The sequence below is a fragment of the Anomaloglossus baeobatrachus genome, unplaced genomic scaffold, assembly GCF_048569485.1.
Source record: "Anomaloglossus baeobatrachus isolate aAnoBae1 unplaced genomic scaffold, aAnoBae1.hap1 Scaffold_133, whole genome shotgun sequence".
Classification (NCBI taxonomy): domain Eukaryota; kingdom Metazoa; phylum Chordata; class Amphibia; order Anura; family Aromobatidae; genus Anomaloglossus; species Anomaloglossus baeobatrachus.
Window position 1 is genome coordinate 439,050 of NW_027441903.1, and position 19,712 is coordinate 458,761.

At 49.3% G+C, this 19,712-nt stretch overlaps 1 protein-coding gene across 2 annotated transcripts in view; it reads right to left on the bottom strand.

Annotated features, from left to right (window-relative positions):
- Nucleotides 1-19,712, bottom strand: part of LOC142260572 (germinal-center associated nuclear protein-like) — a 95,342-nt gene that overhangs the window by 30,844 nt on the left and 44,786 nt on the right. The window lies entirely within an intron of this gene.

Sequence of the window (19,712 nt, forward strand, 5' to 3'; positions counted from 1 at the left end):
ATGATGAGAATTATTTATTTGAGCATGACAAATATTCAATTAATTAGAACTAACTTTGAATACATTCACTGTAATACGATCGGACGTTAAATAGGACCGAAATAGTTGCCATAAAAATTTTTTTTAACCTGGTGTAAATGCCGCTGTTCTCCTTAATATGGCGATGTTTATATTTTGCAACTGCATCTGACCTCCCCAGATATATAGTCCCTTCTTCCCTGTATGTAAATCAATTCTAGTTAGCCAAATGGGAGTGGTCATCTCTTCTGTATGGCAATCTTAAGATGACCATGCCCAGTTGGCTAAGCGGGCAAACAGAGACCAAATATCAGGAACAGAAAGGCGCAGGAGCGAAAATTAAACAATGCCAGACTCAGGAGAGCAACGGCATTTACAACAGGTGTAAAAAAATAAAATAAAAATCTAGATCTATTTATTTTTTTTTACCTGGTGTAAATGCCGTTGATCTCCTGAATCTGGCACTGTTTAACCCCTTCAGCCCCCGGGCACTTTCCGTTTTTGCGTTTTTGTTTTTTGCTCCCCTTCTTCCGAGAGGCGTAACTTTTTTATTTTTCCATCAATCTTGCCATATGAGGGCTTGTTTTTTGCGGGACGAGTTGTACTTTTAAATGAAACCATAAGTTTTACCATATAGTGTACTGGAAAATGGCAAAAAAAATTCCAAGTGCGGAAAAATTGCAAAAAAAGTTTGATCGTACAATAGTTTTTGGGATATTTTATTCACTGTGTTCACTATATGGTAAAACTGAGGTATCTATGTGATGCCTGAGGTCGGTGCGAGTTTGTAGACACCAAACATGTATAGGTTTACTTGTATCTAAGGGGTTAAAGAAAATTCACAAGCTTGTCCAAAAAACATGGCGCACGTTTTGCGCCATTTTCCAAAACCCGTAGCGTTCTCATTTTTCAGGATCTGAAGTTCAGTGATGGCTTATTTTTTCTGTCTCGACCTGACGTTTTTAACGGTATCATTTTTGTGCAGATGCTACGTTTTGATCGCCTGTTATTGCATTTTGCGCAAAATTTGCGGCGACCAAAAACCGTAATTTTGGCGTTTACTGATCAGATTCATTGATTTTATATTTTGATAGATCGGGCATTTCTGAATGTGGCGATACCAAATATGTGTGTATTTTTTATTTTTTTAACTCTTTAATTTTCAATGGGCTGAAAGGGGGGTGAATTGAACCTTTAGGTTTATTTTTTTTTTTAATTTTTTAAAACTTTTTTTTTTAATTTTACTAGTCCCTCTAGGGGGCTATAGTGATCAGCAATCCGATCGCTCTGCACTATCTGCAGATCTCAGCTACAGAGCTGAGAACTGCAGATTTGCTGCTTCACTTTCAATGCCGGCTGTATTCCGGCATTGAGGGGAAGTGAGTCATGTTAGCTACAGGCGTCATCACATGACCCTGTGCTACCATGGCAACCGCCGAAAGTCACGTGATCATGTGACTTCCGGTGGGGGCGGGGTAAGTGACTGTCATGGCGGCGCCCATATACATATCGCTGCCAGATTTTGGCAGCGAAATATAAGGGGTTAATGGCCGCGGGTGGAATCGATTCCACCCGCGGCTAGCAGGCACACATGTCAGCTGTTGATAACAGCTGATATGTGCGCGGATCACCGCCGCCTGCCGGCGGCAGGGGGCGGGACTTACCGGCACACGATCCATGACGTACCCAGTACATCATGGGTCGTTAAGGGGTTAATGTTTGCTCATGTGCCTCTCTGTTCCGGATATTTGGTCCTGAGATGTGTGTGTAATAATATATACATACATACATACATACATACATACACAGATCTGTCAAAAATTAAGAGACCACTGCAAAATTGTCAGTTTTTCTGATATTTCTCTTTATAGGTATATTTTTGAGTAAAATGTAAATTGCTCTGTTATTCTATAAACTACTGACAACGGCTCCGAATTTCCAAACAATAAATTTTGTATTTATTTTCTGAAAATGAGAAGTGGTCAAAATAATAAAACAATGCATTGCTTTCAGACCTCAAATAATGCAAAGAAAACAAGATCATAATCATTTAGAAACAACAATACTAATGTTTTAACTCAGGAAGAGTTCAGAAACCAATATTTTGTGGAATAACTGATTTTTTTAATCACAGCTTTCATGCGTCTTGGCATGCTTTCCACCTGTCTTCCACACTGCTTTTGGGTGACATTATGCCACTCCTGGTGAAAAATGTATGCAGTTTTTCTTTGTTTGATGGATTGTGACTATCCATCTTCCTCTTGATTACATTCCAGAGGTTTTCAATGGGGTTCAGGTCTGGAGATTTGGCTGGCCATGAAAGGGTTTTGATGTGGTGTTCCTTCATCCTCACATTGACTGACCTAGCTGTGTGGCATGGTGCATTGTCCTGCTGGAAAAAACAGTCCTCAGTGTTGGGGAACATTGCCTGAGCAGAAAGAAGCAACTGGTTTTCCAGGATAATCTTGGTGCGGCTTAATTCACACGTCCTTCGCAAAGTTTATGCTGCCCAATCCCAGCCTTGCTGAAGCATTCCCAGATCATCTCTGATCCTCCACTAAACTCCACAGTGGGTTCAAGACACTGTGGCTTGTACGCCTCTCCAGGTCTCCGTCTAACCATTAGACTACCAGGTGTTGGGCAAAGCTGAAAACTAGACTCATCAAAGAAGATTACCTTACTCCAGGACTCTATGCTCCAATTGGTTAGAATAAACTTTGCGAAGGACGTATGAATCAAGCCGCATACAAGGTTACCCTGTAAAAACAGTTGCTTCCTTCTGCTCAGCCGATGTTCCCCAACTCTGAGGACTGTTTTTTCAGCAGGACAATTTGCCATGCCACACAGCTAGGTCAATCAATGTGTGGATGAAGGAGCACCACATTAAAACCCTGTCATGGCCAGCCCAATCTCCAGACCTGAACCCCATTGAAAACCTCTGGAATGAAAAACCAAAAAAGGCGACTCCGAGGAGAGCGCAGCCAAATCAGAGACTCTCCTGAGAGAAGTTATGGCAACTAGAAAGGCCACCCTTTTGAGAAAGACGATACAAAGAAACCTCCCTAAGGGGCTCGAAAGGGGGTTTCTGCAATACCGTGAGGACCAAGTTAAGGTCCCAGGGATCCAAGGACCGCCGATAAGGCGGAATGATGTGAGACGCACCTTGCATGAAGGTGCGGACCTGAGCCAGCCGGGCGAGACGCCGCTGGAACAGCACTGATAGAGCTGAGACTTGTCCCTTGAGAGAGTTGAGGGACAGTCCTAGCTGCAGACCGGACTGTAAAAAAAAGACAGAAGGGTCGGCAACGAGAATGGCCAAGGAGAATGGACTGAAGAGCGACACCAGGACAGGAAAATTTTCCAAGTCCTGTGATAGATCTTGACGGAGGAAGACTTACGGGCCCGAGTCATAGTGGAGATGACTTCAGGAGGAATACCAGAAGCCGTCAAAATCCAGGACTCAAGAGCCACGCCGTCAATTTGAGTGCCGGCATCTCCACGGACAGTTGGAGCAGGTCCGGATACCAAGCTCGCCTGGGCCAGTCCGGTGCAATGAGGATGACTCGACGGCCCTCCATTCTGATCTTGCGCAGGACTCTGGGCAAGAGAGCTAGAGGGGGAAACACGCAGGACAGACGAAACTGGGACCAGTCTTGAACCAGAGCGTCCGCGGCGAAGGCCTGAGGATCGTGGGAGCGAGCCACGTAAACCGGAACCTTGTTGTGACGGGATGCCATTAGGTCCACGTCCGGAGTGCCCCACTTGCGGCAGATTGACAAACACTACCGGGTGCAGGGACCACTCGCCACCGTCCACGGATTGACGGCTGAGATAATCTGCCTCCCAGTTTTCTACGCCAGGGATGTGGACTGCGGATATGGTGGACTTGGAGTCCTCCGCCCATTGAAGAATGCGTTGGACCTCCAACATTGCCAGGCGGCTGCGTATCCCGCCTTGGTGATTGATGTAGGCAACCGCTGTCGCATTGTCTGACTGGACTCGAATGTGCCTGCCCGCCAACAGGTGGTGAAAGGCTAGGAGAGCTAGAAGCACAGCTCTGGTTTCCAGCACATTGATTGAAAGGGCTGACTCGGACGGAGTCCAAGTGCCCTGTGCTCTGTGGTGGAGATGTACCGCTCCCCAGCCGGATAGGCTGGCATCCGTGGTGAGAATCACCCAGGACGGAGTCAGGAAGGAGCGCCCTTGGGACAGGGAGAGGGGTCGAAGCCACCACTGAAGAGAGCTCCTGGTCCGTGGCGACAGAGCCACTAACCTCTGTAAGGAGGAAGGCCACTTGTCCCAACAGCGGAGAATGTCCAGCTGCAGAGGACGCAGATGGAACTGGGCAAAGGGAACCGCCTCCATGGAAGCCACCATTTGACCCAGCACCTGCATCAGGCGCCTGAGGGAATAACGGCGGGGCCTCAGGAGAGAGCGCACCGCTAGCCGGAGAGACTGCTGTTTGATTAAGGGAAACTTCACAAGTGCCGGCAAAGTCTCGAACTGCATCCCTAGGTACGTGAGACTCTGGGTCGGAGTCAGAGTGGATTTGGGAAGATTGACAATCCACCCGAATTGGGCTAGGGTGGCGAGAGTGAGCGAAACACTCCGCTGACAGTCTGCGCTGGATGTACCCTTGACCAGAAGGTCGTCCAGATAAGGAAGCACTGCTAACCCCTGGAGGTGCAGGACCGCAATCGCTGCCGCCATGACCTTGGTGAATACCCGAGGGGCCGTGGCTAACCCGAAGGGGAGAGCCACGAATTGGAAATGATCCTCTCCTATCGCAAAACGTAACCAACGCTGATGTGACACTGCGATTGGCACATGTAGATAGGCATCTCTGATGTCGATGGACGCCAGGAACTCCCCTTGGGTCATAGAGGCAATGACTGATCGCAGAGACTCCATGCGAAAATGCCGCACCCGGACATGCTTGTTGAGAAGCTTGAGATCCAGGATGGGCCGGAAGGTACCGTCCTTTTTTGGAACTAGGAAGAGATTTGAGTAAAAACTTCTGAACCGTTCCTGAGCGGGAACTGGGACAATCACTCCGTTTGCCTGCAAGGACGCCACGGCCTGCGAGAAGGCGGCGGCCTTGGAGCAGGGGGGGAGTTGAGAGAAAAAAAATCTGTTTGGAGGGCTGGAAGAGAATTCTATCCTGTAGCCGTGAGATATGATGTCTCTCACCCACTGATCGGAGACTTGCTTTAACCAAGCGTCGCCAAAGTGGGAGAGCCTGCCACCAACTAAGGACGTGGCTGGAGCGGGCAGAGAGTCATGAGGAAGCTGCCTTAGTGGCAGAACCTCCTGCGGTCTTCTGCGGACGCGCTTTTGGGCGCCAGTTGGATTTCTGATCCTTGGCTGAGTTAGCGGACGAGGCGGAAGGCTTAGAGAATGACCAGTTGGAGGAACGAAAGGAACGAAACCTCGATTGATTCCTACCCTGGGCGGGTTTCCTGGTCTTGGTTTGTGGCATGGAAGTACTCTTCCCGCCAGTAGCTTCTTTAATGATTTCATCCAGCTGTTCACCAAACAGCCGTGAACCAGCAAAAGGGAGCCCAGCAAGAAACTTCTTGGAAGAAGCATCTGCCTTCCACTCTCGAAGCCACAAAATCCTGCGGATAACAAGAAAATTAGCTGAAGCCACCACAGTGCGGTGAGCAGCCTCTAGCATGGCAGACATGGCATAAGATGAAAAGGCTGAAGCCTGAGCAGTTAAGGTAACCATCTCAGGCATAGATTCCTTGGTGAGGGAATGCATCTCCTCTAGAGAAGCAGAGATGGCTTTGAGAGCCCACACTGCTGCAAAAGACGGGGAAAACGCGGCCCCCGCAGCTTCATACACAGATTTGGCCAGAAGGTCAATCTGACGATCAGTGGAATCCTTAAGTGAGGTGCCGTCAGCCACCGACACAACGGTCCGGGCTGATAGCCTAGACACCGGAGGGTCTACCTTTGGGGAGTGAGACCACTCCTTGACCACCTCAGGTGGAAATGGAAACCGGTCATCAGAACCAAGCTTTGGAAAGCGTTTGTCAGGGCAGGCCCTGGGTTTGGTCACAGCGGTCTGAAAACTGAAGTTGTTAAAGAACACACTCTTCACTCTCTTAGGCGAGGTAAACTGATGTTTTTCTGCCAAAGAGAGTTGCTCCTCTGACACTGGCGGATTGAGATCCAGCACAGAATTAATAGAAGCAATCAAATCACTAAGATCTGAGTCACCCTCAGAGAAATCGATGGGATACATAGCCTCCGAGCCCCCAGTGAGGGCATCCTCCTCATCTTGAGAGTCAGCTCTTGAGACAGAGCCGTGGGATGGGGAGGGGGAGGAAACCCTGCGCCTTCTTTTAGAAGGACGGGGTCTGGGATCAGATGATGAATCCTCCGTGAGCTCTGATGGACGGAGGTCAGAGGATAGGAGTCCTCTGTCAAGAGTATTAGAGGCACCCTGTGAGGGGGGCTAATGCATATTCATCAAAGTCCTGGACAAAAGTTACATGGACTCAGCAAATGACTGGGATATGGACCTAGAAAAGGACTCTACTCAGGCCGGGGGTTCAATCACAGGTGCAGCAGCAGCCTGAGAGACCACTGGGCCTTGCTCCTTGTGTGAGACATGCTGCTGGTATACAGAGGTCCACAACCGGAGACCGGCTGTGGCTTACCAGACCGCTGAGCGCGGTGTTTTGTGCCCTCCAGATCCCGAAGCCCGGTCCCCCAGTCGCAGCACCTCAGCAGAGATGCAGAATGCAGGATGTCCCAGAGCAGAGTGAACTCTGCCTGAGAAATGACTAGGGGGCGTTCCTATAAAAGAGCGGGAACTGGAGGGCTATAGAGACCTGCAGGGAAGGAGGGACGCCCCAGCAGTGGGGAGTGTCCCTCCCCTGTGTAGAACGGCCGCCGGGAGGAGCCAAACCTGTCCCTCTGCATGAGTGACATGCGAGGGCAGGAAAATGAAACTAGGCCTCCGGCGAAGCCGGGGCCTAAATTTAAGCGGCGAGGCCGACAAGCAGGCAACATCGGCGCGGTTCTCAGGCAAAAGCTAGAGAATCCGCCGGAAAAGTTAAAACAATCACATACAGCATACTCTCCCCTTACAATAAAGAACCGGGACCCCCAACATAAACGTCTCAGGTACTTAGCTGCTGAGACGCAGGGCCATGTCCCTGGGGATGAGTGCTCCGGTCCAACAGAATCCTCAAGGGGCTGTGGATGGAGACCGGACTCCTGCCAGGCATGGAGACCGTGCTGGCTCCCACTTCAAGCCAGAGCCCAGAAGGGATGGTGAAGGAGCGCGGCATGTAAGGCTGCAGCCTTGTAAATCAACCTTAACAACACCGCCGAAACAGTGGGGTGAGAAGGGACATGCCGGGAGTCCAAACATGGACCCGCTTTTCTTCAAACTCTTTCCAAAAGTCAAACAAATCAGATGAGAATGCATGTGTGGATGTATGCCTCCTGACACAAAGCAATAAACTGGCTAGGACTGGCTACCAGGGGGTGTATAAGTTCAGAGGGAGGAGCTACACTTTTAAGTGTAGTACTTTGTGTGTCCTCCGGAGGCAGAAGCTAAACACCCATGGTCTGGGTCTCCCAAAGGAACGATAAAGAAATATTAATTTCTGAACTCTTCCTGAATTAAAACATTAGTATTGTTGTTTCTAAATGATTATAAACTTGTTTTCTTTGCATTATTTGATGTCTGAAAAGCAATGCATTTTTTGTTATTTTGATTATTTCTCATTTTCAGAAAATAAATATAAAAGTTATTGCTTGGAAATTCGGAGACATGTTGTGAGTAGCTTATAGAATAAAAGAACAATTTACATTTTACTCAAAAATATACCTATAATGAGAAAAATCTGAAAAACTGAAATTTTGCAGTGGTCTCTTAATTGTTTTGCTAGAGCTGTATATTTACATACACATATACACACACTGACCCAAATTGTCAGTCTTAATTAGAGACACTACTTGCAATGCTAAGCCAATAAGGGTATTACAACTAGAGGTACCCTAAATCAAACTATTAAAACTTAACGTTTAATCTATACTTAATTATAATAGTGACTAGGTATTTTAAAACATTGCTGGAAGAGGGATCTTACTGACATTCCTATCTCATGCTCGATTGAGTGCTGGTGCACATGCGTCCGGGAGCGGTAGCTCGATTGAGTGCTGGTGCGCATGCGTCCGGGAGCGGTGGAGGTCATCGCGCCGCCGCGCCGCCTCTTCCCTGTGTGACGTCCGCTCGCATGGTGGCCACGTGATGCGCACACGTGGCGGTCATGTGACCGGAACTGTCAGACGGGTGGCGGCGCGGTCAGGCGCTATGCGTCCCGCGCTACCTTGGATACCATTTGCGTCACTGACACGTCAACCGGCGCTGATTGGTTGACGTTCCTTTTTAAACCCACACTTCCCCTCACTTGTCCACGCTCCCTGACGAAGGCTTCACCGCCGAAACGGCCGTCGGGAAGGACACGGACGCCTCTCTCTGACCTCCCCTAGTCTCCCAGGTATAGTGTGCCACTGGTTGATTCCATCTACACAAAACTTTGAAAACTTTGAATTGTTTCCCTGACTCTGGATGTAAGTTTACACGCAGTTCTGGTATGGCAGTGTCCAACCTTAATTTTTTAAGCTATAGTTTAGCCTTGATCAGGGACTTTCATAGATAGGATGTGAATGAATTTTCTCTTCCGTCCTACAGTGTCACACTCTTGCCTGTTTGACTTGTGTGGTTATATATCCACTTATTTACCATTTTTTGCTATCTTCATATTTATGATGGATATCATATATGTACAATTGGTTCCAGGGACCCATATGGATATGATGTGAATATCCTATAGTGATACATCTTTGTCTGGTTGAATTCTATGTTCTTTGTGGCTATATACCCACTTTTTCCAACCTTTCTGTGGTTTACATTTACGATTGATTGTACATACATGTGCAAATGATTAGACTATATGTCAGTTTATAATATTTCTTGACACTGTCTATATATTTTGGTCAGAGATTGATGGTTCGTGCCCTCACTTGTTTCGTGCCGCCCCGCACCTACCCCTGTGTCAATAAAGATTATCACTTTGCAATTTGGATACTTGGTCGTGTGTTTCTCTTTATTTCTCATGTGAGGTAACAGGCCGCGGACCTGTGACTCCTATTTGCTTACTGGTGACTCCCTAAATTGGTTGTTAAGCAGGTTGTTAAAAGGTTTCAGCTACTAGCTTCCCCAAAATGTTTCACCATGTCTGGCTTTATCAGGGGGCTAAACCGAAAGAAACGCGCCACCCTTTTTAAAGGTTTGGTAGTGATGTCATATCAGAATCGTCCAATCATTACATAGTACTCAGGGCGAATAGTAAGCAAGCTCATTATTATAATTAAGTATAGATTAAACATTAAGTTTTAATGGTTTGATTTAGGGTACCTCTAGTTGCTTTGGCAAATTGTGTTTATTGTAATTTAACCCTTTACTACCTTGGTAACAGTGGGGGTTTTTGTGTTTTAATAAGGGTACTTACACACACACATATACACACACACCAATTATTTGCATTGCTGGATACTGCTGGAGTATAACTCATTGCTTACATACACTATTGGAATAACAATTTCAGAAAATATTCTATGAAAAATAACGCTTTTAAACTGCAGAATGCCCTTAAGCTGCTTGTCTACGATCAGTGTTCACAGCGTTTTGGATGCAGCATGTTTCAGCTGCGACCAAAACACTGCAACGTACAGCACAAGTACAGTGTACGGGATTTCTAAGAATCTCATGCCCACGGTGTGTACAGCCCATAGCGTAACCTGACCTGCGGTGTAGCTCTCCAAGCCGCAAGCATGTTACTTTTTTGCTGTGGAGTCGCAAGCGTTCTCCACAGAGAAAACAGAAGAGAGAGACCGCAGCGCCCCAAACCCTGATCGTGAGCACAACCAGCTACAGTCTCCTGCGGAGGAAACTCGCAGCCCCGCAGGTCAGGACCTGCCACGTCCAGGATGCAGCAGGTCCTGATCGTGTTCACATACCCTAATAGTCATTTGTCAAAAATTTTCCTCAAAGACTTGAATGTGGCAAAACAGTAACATTGTTTAGGAAGAATAAATAAATACAAAAAAGGAACACTAGGAAGAATTTGCTAAAACTATTTCTATAAAAAAAAGCTTGCAGACTCAGAAAATGCTTCCATATTATCCCCCTGTTTGACAGTGATCTATCTGATAAGTGCAGGTCAGCTGAACCTCACCACCACTAAAGTTAAATGGGACCTTCACTGTCATGCAGGTTACATAAATAAACAGTACAAAAATTCACACTGGAGGTGAAGGATCTTACAAGGATATCAGTCACGTGGTAAGTCTCGCGGAAACAGGAAAGTATGGGGAATAAAAAGACTTTATACCTTGCAATAAATTACTTATTAGAAAAATCAGTTTAAGATGCATGTAGTAGAGGTGTGTATTCAGCAGAGGTGTGTGTATGTGTGTGTATACAGCAGAGGTGTGTGTGTGTGTGTGTGTATATGCAGCAGAGGTGTGTGTGTGAATATGCATCAGAGGTGTGTGTGTGTGTATATGCATCAGAGGTGTGTGTGTATGCATCAGAGGTATGTGTGTGTGTCTGTATGCAGCAGAGGTGTGTGTGTGTGTCTGTATGCAGCAGAGGTGTGTGTGTGTGTGTGTGTCTGTATGCAGCAGAGGTGTGTGTGTGTGTGTGTGTGTGTATGCAGCAGAGGTGTGTGTGTGTGTGTGTGTGTGTGTGTATGCAGCAGAGGTGTGTATGTGTGTGTATGCATCAGAGGTATGTGTGTGTGTCTGTATGCAGCAGAGGTGTGTGTGTGTGTGTCTGTATGCAGCAGAGGTGTGTGTGTGTGTGTGTGTGTGTGTATGCGTGTATGCAGCAGAGGTGTGTATGTGTGTGTATGCAGCAGAGGTGTGTATGTGTGTGTATGCAGCAGAGGTGTGTGTGTGTGTGTGTGTGTATATATGCAGCAGAGGTGTGTGTGTATGCAGCAGAGGTGTGTGTGTATACAGCAGAGGTGTGTGTGTATACAGCAGAGGTGTGTGTGTGTTTATGCAGCAGAGGTGTGTGTTTATGCAGCAGAGGTGTGTGTGTGTATGCAGCAGAGGTGTGTGTGTGTATGCAGCAGAGGTGTGTGTGTGTATGCAGCAGAGGTGTGTGTGTATTACTGGAGTGCTATATATAGTAAGGTGCTTCCTATAAACTGAAAAGGAAGATTTTTGTGTACTCACTGTAAAATCTTTTTCTCTGAGACTTCATTGGGGGACACAGGACCATGGGTGTATATGCTACTGTTGCCAGGAGGTTGACACTAGGCAAACTAAAGAAAAAAAAGTTAGCTCCTCCTCAGTGTACAACCTGTGACTGACCGGGAACTAAGCCAGTTTAGTGTAAAAGTAGTAGTAGGAGCTGTAGCTGTAGATTACGCAAGGAATGAGAAAAATTCTAATCCAAAACAGAACGGGTGCTGTGTCCCCAAATGAAGGCTCAGAGAAAAAGATTTTACGGTGAGAACACAAAAATCTTCCTTTCTCTCTCGCCTTATTGGGGGACACAGGACCATGGGACGTCCCAAAGCAGTCCCTGGGTGGGAACAAAACCATTAACAACTGGTAAGGTCAGATAAACCAACTGACCATTAACTATAAAGGTAGTAACTGAAAACAGGGGTCCCTCTGAGTCAGAGGTGAGTCACGGCCGCCTACAAAACCTGTCTCCCCCAGGGCAGCATCCGTACACGCCTGCGTATGTACTCTGTAGAGCCTGTTGAATGTGTGGACGCTGGACCAGATAGCGGCTTGGCAAAGTTGAACCGCCGAAGCTTGATGGCGAACAGCCCAAGAAGCTCCCAGCAATCGGGTGGAATGAGCCTTCACCCTTACCGGGAGGCTGACGCCTTTGACCCTGTACGCCTCTCGAATAGCTGATTTAATCCAACGTCCAATCGTGGGTTTTGAGGCTGAAGCACCCTTCTTGTGCCCCTCTGGAAGTACAAAGAGTGAGTCTGATTTACGAAATGGCATGGTCCGAGAGATATACTCGGTGGTCTGACAAGATCCAGATTATGCAGGGACTTCTCAAATGAATCAACCAGAGCAGGGCAGAATGAAGGCAGGACGAATTAGATGAAAGTGAGAAACAACCTTTGGGAGGAAGGACGGTGAGGGCCGGAGAACAACCTTGTCCTGGTGAAAAACCAGGTAGGGAGCCCGGCAGGAGAGGGCCGCCAATTCCGAAACTCACCTCACTGATGTGATAGCCACTAAAAACGCAACTTTCCAGGAAAGTGAAGAGAGCGAGATTTCTCGCAGTGGTTTAAAAGGCAATTGCTGGAGGACTCCTAAAACCAGATTAAGGTCCCATGGATTAGGCGGTTGACGATAGGGGGAAAAAGATGGGATACCCTCCTGAAGAAAGGTACGAATATGCAATCGAGCAGATAGCTGCTTCTGGGAAAAAAACTAAAGGGCGGAGACCTGTCCCTTGAGGGTACTGAGGGCTAGGCCCGAATCAAGTCACACCTGCAAAAAGGTCAGGATATTGGACAATATTTCCATGCTGTTCGCACCACGAAAGAAACGATCTCCAGGTTCTATGATAAATGCGAGCCGAGGAGGGCTTTCGGGAAGCTGCCAGGGAGTGTCGCCTAGTTAATGTACACATTCCGAGTACCAGGCCCTCCTGGGCCAATCTGGAGCTACTAGTAACACCGAGACTCCCTCCGCCTTGACCTTCTTCATCACTCTAGGAATGAGGGGGAGCGGAGGGAATATGTAAGGGAGACAAAACAGCGACCACAGTAGGACCAGGGCGTCGGAGCCTATTGCGTGTGGGTCGCGGGATCGGGCCATGAAGGGGAAGACCTTGGCGTTCTCACGAGATGCCATGTGGTCCACGTCCAGAAGACCCCACCTGTGACAGGTCTGATGGAACACTTCGTCGTGCAGGGACCATTCTCCAGCAGCCAGACCTTGTCGGCTTAGGAAGTCCGCTACTCATGGGATGTGAACCTCGGAGATAGCAGAGGCGTGATTCTCTGCCCAACGAAGGATCTTGGTGACTTCCTTCATTGCCGCTAAGCTGCTGGTCCCTCCTTTATGATTTATGTATGCCACTGCAGTGGCGTTGTTGGATTGAATCGGAACAGGGAAACCCGACCCGAGAGAAGCGGAAGGAACCTTTTGAAGGGCCAGAAAAATGGCTCTAAACTCCAGAACGTTGATCGGGAAAGTGCATTCCACGAAAGACCAGCGACCCTGAACCATGTGTTGATGGAACACGGCTCCCCAATCTATCAGGCTGGCTTCTGTCGTGACTACTTGCCAGTGAATTGGGAGGAAGGATCTCCCTTGGGAGAGCGAAGAGTGATGGGTCCACCAGAGTAGGGAGTGAATCACCCTCTGGGAAAGAACAACTGGGCGATCCAGGGATGCCAGTTTCCTGTCCCACGCCGAAAGGAGAGCCAGCTGAAGAGGACGAAGACGAAGAAACTGAGCGAATGGGACGCCGCCACCATCTTCCCTAAAATTTTCAGCCCGAACCGCAGAGGTAGGCGGCACTTGCGCTGAAGGGCCCGAATGCCCTGTCTCAGGGAAGTCCATTTCTCTACTAATAGAAACATCCGGGCTCGAGAAGTGTCTAGGACCATGCCCAAAAAGACAAGACGTTGAGATGGAACTAGAGAGGACTTTTGGTCTTTGAAGAGCCAGCCCAACCTCGAGAGAGTGTCCAAGCAGATTTGCACACTCTGAGCAGTCAAGAAATGACTGTCCCTTTATGAAGAGGTCGTCCAGATAAGGGATGACTACAATACCTCTGGGACGAAGCACGGTCATGACGGACACCATGACCTTGGTAAAGACTTGAGGCGCCGTGGCTAGGCCAAAGGGGAGAGCCGTAATTGGAAGTGCTCCTCTCCATTTGCGAACCAAAGGAACCTCTGGTGAGCTTTGCAGATTGGAATGTGCAAGTAGGCATCTTGTATATCGATGGAGGCCAGGAATTCTCCCAGTTCCATGGACGCAACCACAGATCTTAGTGATTCCATGTAGTCCGCACTTCCCTTTTTAGTCTCTTGAGGTCTAAAATAGGACGGGCCGAGCTGTCCTTTTTGGGAACCACGAAAAGGTTTGAGTAAAAACCTGTGTAACGTTGTTTGGTGGGAACTGGTACGATGATGCCTGCGTCGCCAAGTACCGCGATAGCCTGAGACAAGGCCCAATTCTAGACTGCGGATTTGGGAATGCGTGATTGCAGGAAACGTCTCGTAGAGAAAGGTGAACTCGATTTTGCACCGGTGGATACGAGTTCTCGCACCCAAGCGTCGTCTATGTAAGAAAGCCAGACGTCCTGGAAGAGGAGCAGTCGCCCCCCTACGGTGGTCGGGGGATGCCTGACGTCATGCTGAGAAGAAATGGTGAGACCGGACCTGGACTGCCTAGGACGAGAGAGCCAGGTCATGTTAGTCTTGGAGGGTCCAGGCTTTTGTTCGCTGCGCCGGAAGGATCGTTCAGATTTTGCAAGTGGCTGAGAGGTAAAGTTCCGAAATAGCCGAAAACACCAGGGGAATCTCTTGCGAGGTGCGCGCTGTTGTGGTAGAGAGGTGCTCTTACCCACTGTTGCATCAGCAATGATTCTCTCAAGTGTTTTGCCGAAAAGGTGAAACCCCTGAAAGGATAACCCAGTTAGGGATTTCTTAGATGCATTATCTGCACACCAGGCTTCAAGCCAGAGAATCTGACAGATTACCACCGAATTGCTGGCCACAATGGCGACATAATTTGCAGAGTCTAGTGAAGCGTATTTGGCAGCCATGGATATTTGGTTGGTCAGCTCAATCAATTCGGAAGGCAGACCTTCTGAACGGAGGACTCTCCGTAAACTCTTACTCCAGACAGCAAGAGCCTTGGCAACCCACACTGCGGCAAATGAGGGGCAGAGGGAGGAACCCGCCGTCTCAAACATAGATCGCGCCAGAGGCTCAATGGTGCGGTCGGTGAGTTCTTTGAGAGAGGCACTGTCAGGCAGTTAGGACATTCCACAGTCTGACTGCTCTACCACAAGAGGTAGTAATGGCAGATACTATGACAGCTTTTAAAAAAGGGCTGGATGATCTCCTCAGTACACACAACATTGTTGGTTATAAGTGACTTAGGGGCAAAATGTAGAATAGGTGGAGGAAGGTTGAACTAGATGGACCTAGGTCTTTTTTCAATCTACGTAACTATGAAACTCTAACAAGGAATGGAGAGTACCGTGTGCTTGGCCAGTCGAGACACAGGAGGATCGACAGCAGGGGACTCTGCCCAATCCTTCACTATTTATTTCCGAACATAACCGATAGAAAAGGGAGAGACGTCACTTTCTTGAAAATCGTTTTTTCTGGGTGAGCTCTCTGCTTGACCAGAATGGCGGTAAAGTTGTGATTATTAGAAAAATATCTTGGGGCTCAATAAGGTTTTTTTTTTTTAAGGAAACAGTTTTTGAAACCGCCGCAGGCGTATCTTCTTCTACCGATAGAGTCTGGTGAACATCCGAGACTAAACTGTCGACCATCTCCCGGATATTGGACGCCTCCGACTCTGGAGACGTATCATCGTAGGCAGACTCTGGCGCAGAATCGTACTCGGAGTCATCGTGTGATGTGGATGGGCTGCATGTGCAGACCCGTTTAGAGGATTTGTTCTGGATCCTAGTGGTACCCTATCCTGAGCCTGGGGTTCAGGGTCGTTCTGGTCCTCCAAGGTAGACTGCGGAGCAGGGTCGTCCTGGTTCCCCGAGGGAGGTTGGAGAGCTGGTAGGTGCTGTAAGACCGAAACCAGAGACTGGGAGACTTTGATTGGGTCAGCTACCGATTGTGAGAGAAAGGCAGCTCACTCGTGGGGGACGCAAGAGTCCTCATCAGCAGTGGAGTCCTGGGATGCCACCACAACTGGGGCATCGCAGTCCTGACACGGAGGGGGGTGACTGGCCTGAGGAGAAATTCTGATTGCAGGACGTGCAAGCTGAGTAACGCACTATAAGAGGAGACTGGGTCTTCCGGGCTTTTGAATTAGACATAATGCAAAGCGATGCAGTAATCTGCTAAGCTCCCTTTAACTTCTATGGAAGTTAGAGAGTCTCCTAGTGCGGAGAGGGGCTGCCCTTCAGTATTATTTCAGTAAATAGCTGGAGCCCGCAGGACCAAGCCTCCTGAGCAAGGAGAGCTTACCCCGTCCAGACCCTGGAGCAGAAAGCTGCTGGCTGTGTCCCCCGTGCAGAATGGTGATTTCCCTAGGATGGTGCTCCTGTCGTGGGCGTATCCGCAGCCTGAGTGTTTCAGAGCCGGAAAACAGGCGCTGAAATCCTCCTGCAGAGCTGTGGGGGCAGATAGAGACTGGATATCTGCCTGTACGCACGAGGCTCCCAGTGTTATGAAGAGAGAGAGCGGCCCCCACCATGCGGCGGCAGGGCTTCATACAGAGCAGCTGAAGCAGAGAGACCTTCTCCCCCGCCGCTCCAACGCTGAACAGGACCTGCCTGGAGAGGATGATGCTCCCTGCCTTTGTCCAGAGCGTCCGTTGGAAGCCGCGCCGGCTGGGTAAGAACCTGGAGGGACGCAGACTTCAGCTCAGCTGCATCATGCAGCAAATAGGCAGACAGCAGGCTTAATCCGGGTCCTGGAACTGCCGAATGTCGCCACTCTCGGTGCCGCTTGTCTAGAATCGTGACGAGGGGGAGCCTGGGCGGACGTAAATATGGGGGGCTCTGAGCACCAGGGTGACGCAGAGAGTCATTGTCCGGTCATTTAGGAAGAGGGGAGACATGGCGGCGGAGCCACCCTGTGACCCTCTTCCCGCATAGGGAAGAGCAGGTGTGGCACACCCTGTGGCCAATTTTTAAGAATAGAACAGAAGAGAGATTAGTGGGCTAAAAAACGCGCCCGAACTGGGAAAAAAAACAGAAAAATCAAAAGGGCCCGAAAACAGGCCAATGTCCACCTCCTAGGACACTAAGCAAAAGAAGGGAATTTTGTTTACTTACCGTAAATTCCTTTTCTTCTAGCTCTAATTGGGAGACCCAGACAATTGGGTGTATAGCTACTGCCTCCGGAGGCCACACAAAGTATTACACTTAAAAGTGTAAGGCCCCTCCCCTTCTGGCTATACACCCCCCGTGGGATCACGGGTTCCTCAGTTTTAGTGCCAAAGCAAGAAGGAGGAAAGCCAATAAACTGGTTTAAGCAAATTCATTCCGAAGGAATATCGGAGAACTGAAACCATTCAACATGAACAACATGTGTATACAAAAAAACAGGGGCGGGAGCTGGGTCTCCCAATTAGAGCTAGAAGAAAAGGAATTTACGGTAAGTAAACAAAATTCCCTTCTTCTTTGTCGCTCTATTGGGAGACCCAGACAATTGGGATGTCCAAAAGCAATCCCTGGGTGGGTAACATAATACCGCGTGATAGGGCCGTAAAACGGCTCTTTTCTACAGGTGGGCAAGCGCCGCCTGAAGGACTTGTCTACCTAGGCTGGCGTCCGCCGAAGCATAGGTATGCACCTGATAATGCTTGGTAAAAGTGTGCAGACTCGACCAGGTAGCCGCCTGGCACACCTGCTGAGCCGTAGCCTGGTGCCGTAATGCCCAGGACGCACCTACTGCTCTGGTAGAATGGGCTTTCAGCCCTGAGGGAACCGGAAGTCCAGCAGAACGGTAGGCTTCCAGAATTGGTTCCTTAATCCACCGAGCCAGGGTGGATTTGGAAGCTTGCAACCCTTTACGCTGACCAGCGACAAGGACAAAAAGTGCATCCGAGCGGCGCAGGGGCGCCGTGCGGGAAATGTAGATTCTGAGTGCTCTCACCAGATCCAATGAATGCAAATCCTTTTCACATTGATGAACTGGATGAGGACACAAAGAAGGCAAGGAGATATCTTGATTGAGGTGGAAAGGAGACACCACCTTAGGGAGAAACTCCGGAACCGGCCGCAGAACCACCTTGTCCTGGTGAATGACCAGGAAGGGCGATTTGCATGACAGTGCTGCTAGCTCGGACACTCTCCTAAGAGACGTGACCGCTACTAGAAACGCCACTTTCTGAGAAAGGCGAGAAAGGGGAACATCTCTCAGAGGCTCGAAAGGCGGCTTCTGGAGAGCGATTAGAACCCTGTTGAGATCCCAGGGCTCTAACGGCCGCTTGTAAGGAGGGATGATATGACAAACTCCTTGCAGGAACGTGCGTACCTGAGGAAGCTGTGCTAGGCGCTTCTGAAAAAATACAGATAGCGCTGAGACTTGTCCCTTGAGGGAGCCGAGCGACAAACCTTTTTCCAACCCGGATTGCAGGAAGGAAAGAAAAGTAGGCAAGGTATATGGCCATGGAGAAACTCCGTGAGCAGCGCACCAAGATAAGTATATCTTCCACGTCCTGTGGTAGATCTTAGCGGACGTTGGTTTCCTGGCCTGCCTCATGGTGGCAATGACCTGTTGAGATAGTCCTGAATACGCTAGTATCCAGGACTCAATGGCCACACAGTCAGGTTCAGGGCCGCAGAATTCCGACGGAAAAACGGCCCTTGAGACAGCAAGTCTGGACGGTCTGGTAGTGCCCACGGTTGGCCTACTGCGAGGTGCCACAGATCCGGGTACCACGACCTCCTTGGCCAGTCTGGAGCGACAAGAATGGCGCGGTGGCAGTCCGACCTGATCTTGCGCAGCACTCTGGGCAACAGTGCCAGAGGTGGGAACACATAAGGAAGCCGGAACTGCGACCAATCCTGAACTAAGGCGTCCGCCGCCAGAGCCCGGTGATCGTGAGACCTTGCCATGAAAACCGGGACCTTGTTGTTGTGCCGAGATGCCATTAGGTCGACGTCCGGCATGCCCCAGCGGCGACAGATCTCCTGAAAGACGTCCGGGTGAAGGGACCATTCCCCTGCGTCCATTCCCTGGCGACTTAGGAAGTCTGCTTCCCAGTTGTCCACGCCTGGGATGTGAACTGCGGATATTGTGGATGCAGTGTCTTCCACCCACGTCAGAATCCGCCCGACTTCCTGAAAGGCTTGCCGACTGCGAGTCCCCCCCTGGTGGTTGATGTATGCCACCGCTGTGGAGTTGTCCGACTGAATTCGGATTTGTTTGCCTTCCAGCCACTGCTGGAAGGCTTGAAGGGCAAGAAACACTGCTCTGATTTCTAGAACATTGATCTGAAGCGTGGACTCTTGCTGAGTCCACGAACCCTGAGCCCTGTGGTGGAGAAAAACTGCTCCCCACCCTGATAGACTCGCGTCTGTCGTCACCACCGCCCAGGATGGGGGTAGGAAGGACTTTCCTGTTGACAATGAGGTGGGAAGAAGCCACCACCGAAGGGACTCCTTGGCCGCCTGAGAAAGGGAGACGTTCCTGTCCAGGGATTTCGACTTCCCGTCCCATTGGCGGAGAATGTCCCATTGTAATGGGCGCAGGTGAAACTGCGCGAACGGGACTGCCTCCATCGCTGCTACCATCTTCCCTAGGAAGTGCATGAGGCGCCTCAAGGGGTGAGACTGGCCGTGAAGGAGGGCTTGCACCCCCGTCTGTAGTGAACGCTGTTTGACCAGCGGAAGCTTCACTATCGCTGAGAGAGTATGAAACTCCATGCCAAGATAGATTAGCGATTGGGTCGGGGTTAGATTT